This window comes from Gopherus evgoodei, chromosome 9, assembly GCF_007399415.2.
Source record: "Gopherus evgoodei ecotype Sinaloan lineage chromosome 9, rGopEvg1_v1.p, whole genome shotgun sequence".
Taxonomy (NCBI): Eukaryota; Metazoa; Chordata; order Testudines; family Testudinidae; genus Gopherus; species Gopherus evgoodei.
Genome location: NC_044330.1, coordinates 25861773 through 25864929, shown reverse-complemented (window position 1 = coordinate 25864929; position 3157 = coordinate 25861773). Strand labels below are relative to the sequence as shown.

At 44.5% G+C, this 3157-nt stretch overlaps 1 pseudogene; it reads left to right on the top strand.

The window, feature by feature from the left end:
- Nucleotides 1-389: 389 nt before the first annotated feature.
- On the top strand, nt 390-490 carry LOC115658144 (annotated as a pseudogene).
- Nucleotides 491-3157: the final 2667 nt, after the last annotated feature.

Sequence of the window (3157 nt, the reverse complement as noted above, 5' to 3'; positions counted from 1 at the left end):
GTAGGAGTGGGTGGGCTAATTACAAACCTATTTAAACGTTGTGAGTTCAAGGGTTTGGTTTAACCTTGAACAATATTTGGTTCACTTTGTACTTCGGAGATGCTGTCAAAAAGGGAAGAAGAGAAGGTGAGAACAAAGTGGAAATTGGAGCAGAGAGTGGGCAGACTGAAAACACAAGAGTAAGGTTGAACTCCCCTGATAGTCTGGAGGTTGGGAGTGAAAAAATTCTAATACAAAATGAACAATCTGCAACAGTGAGTACCCATTTGTCATATCGTATCTTTATGTGGGAGTGGAGGGAGGGATTCTAGCTTGCTTTCATACATTGCACAGGCTCTCTTTCAGTTAGAATAACTTTTTAAAATTGAATCACCCTTAGGAAATAACCCTGCTTGACTGGCACCATAAAGATGCTGGAACAATGCAGATACAATTAGCATGGCCTCTGCACAAGCATGACATGATTATTTGCAAAGCATTCCTTCTATTTTTTGAAGGATTTAAATTACAGAAATAAAAGGTTCATATACTAGGCTGGAGTGGGCAAACTTTTTGGCCCGAGGGCCACATCGGGGTTGCAAAACTGTATGGAGGGCTGGGTAGGGAAGGCTGTACCTCCCCAAACAGCCTGGCCCCTGCCCCATATCTGATCCCTCCCACTTCCCGCCCCCTGACTACCCCTTAAAACCCCTGACCCATCCAACCCACCCCTGCTCCTTGTTCCCTAACTGCCCCCTCCCGGGACCCCACACCCATAACTGTCCCCGGGACCCCACCCCCTATCTAACCCCCATTCCCCTTCCCCTGATCCCATCCACACCCCCAGCCCCTGAAAGGCCCCCCCGAGACTCCCACGCTTATCCAACTCCCCACCCCATCCACCCCCAAGGACCTCCACCCCATCCAACCGCTCCCTGTCCCCTGAGTGCCCCCCAGGACTCCCTGCCCCTTATCCAATCCCCTGCTCCCCGCCTCCTTACCATGCCAATCAGAGCAGCATGTCTGACAGCCGCGCCGCCTGGCCAGAGCCAGACACACTGCCCACTGCTCGGCAGGAGCGTGCAACCCCGCCTCCCAGAACGCTGCCCGCACAGCAGCATAGCTGTGGGGGAGGGGACAGCAGGGGCAAGGCCAGGGGTTAGCCTCCACAGCCGGGAGCTCAGGGGCCAGGCAGGCCGGTCCAGTGGGCCGGATGTGGCCCGCAGGCCATCGTTTGCCCACCTCTGTACTAGAGCAAGTTTTGTGAACTCTGCTAACCTGAAAGAGTACTTCAAGCAGTTTGCCAAATCTCAAACTCCACAAGGTTCAGCCATCCCTAATTCTCACTTCAGTTGAGTGTCCACATAGGAAGTGGAGAAAAGAGATAGGGCAGGAAAGTATGCTGCCACCATCAGAGCCCACACAATGTAACAGACTGCCTAGGGGCATAATGGAAGCTCCTTTGCTGGAGGTTTACAGAAGGAGGCTGGATAGCTATCTGTCTTGAATAGTTTAGACAATTTAGATAGTTTAGACACAACAAATCCTGAATCTTGGCAGGGGGTTAAACTAGATAACTCTTGCGGTTCCTTCTAACCTTATGATTTTATAAAAATAAATCTAAAGTAAATCATTCACATTAGTAGAAATACTCCTAAATTATTCTGGTGTAATCAAATTATTAGCCACTTGTATTCACAAACTATCTTTCCAACTTATTGTTAAAAACACTTTGGAATCTACAGTACAGATTTAATTGTCCCACTTAAGAGAGTTTATGGAATGGCTTCTAATAAAGATGGTAATAGTGATAGAGTATATATATCAGGATAATCTAACACAGATCTCAGTGAAAACAAAAATAAACACAGAGTGTGAGTTATGATTTTGGTAATTCAAAAAAAGTTGATCACTAAGGATCATGCTCTCACCCATTATAAGGGATAGTGTAGTCATTCAGTAGTATGGATGCATAACTACAGTAAATTCATGTATATAATATGCTCTGAATATTAATCTTTAAAAGAAAATGAGATACTATGACAGAAATTGAGAAGAGTGGAAAAAAGACAAGATTTTTCTTACTGACTGCTGCAAAGTGGGGCAGATTGTTAAAGTTTGAAAGACCCTACTCAAAGAATAGTTACCAATGCTTTGCTGCCTCCCTCGTCAGAGCCTTTCTCTACATGCAGAGGACTGTGCAGGACCCTAAGAGTTTGTCGTCTCATTACTCTACTGCCATAAGCAGTGCCTCACTGTATATATTGCTATATATACTCCTGCTGGAGGGCATGCAGTGTATGTATTGTACATGCTGTGATAAGTGTAGACATAGCCTTATACAGAATCTAAGAATATTGGGTACAGTTCTCCTCATAATACAACGAGCCATGGATGGATTGTACACTATATATGTGCTAAATACAAAGGGCTACGCTGTGCCATTCTTACTCCTGTTGAGTACCATTGCAATCAATGGTATTACTCAGGAAGCAAGGCACTGCTCGATGTGAGTAATGGGGGCAGAATCTGGTCTAAACATAGGAAGAAAAAATATATATAAATTGTTTCAAAGTAACATCTAGAGCACTGGACAAATATTTCACAACCTTACAAAATAACAAACCACAGCATTTCATCCCCTGCAGCAACAAATCAGTAACTATAGAATTTCAACCCACATCCTTCACACTGTGTTAAAAACCTATATTGTAGTCTCATTTCCCCTTTCCAATGACGTAAGCAAATAGCCTGAAAGAAAAATGAGTTCTATTTCCATGTCACAGATTAGCTGGCTCTGTGTCCCTGCACAATGAGATAATTTGAGCAAAACCCATTATTTAAGTGTCTTTTTTGGGTCTTTTTATCCCAGATGACAAAATACAAGGCTTGCACAGCATAAATAGTAGGCATCCGTCATTCTCGAGCGACCATGAATATGTGTCCCCGAGACGTAAAGAATTTACTCAGTTGGTTTTATGGCAGCTACAAACATGGCTGAAGAGACCCACTCAAGAGAGAGAATTTCTGCTGCATCTGTCACATTTAAAGGTGATGTTTCGATCCTTTGGGGTCTTCCTTCTGCAAGCTCTTTTCTCCCCTGCTTAGCTGGACAGCTTCCTCTCAGAACTCCGGAGACCTTTGTTAAGCACTTGTTTCCAAAGGCTGCAGTCTTCAG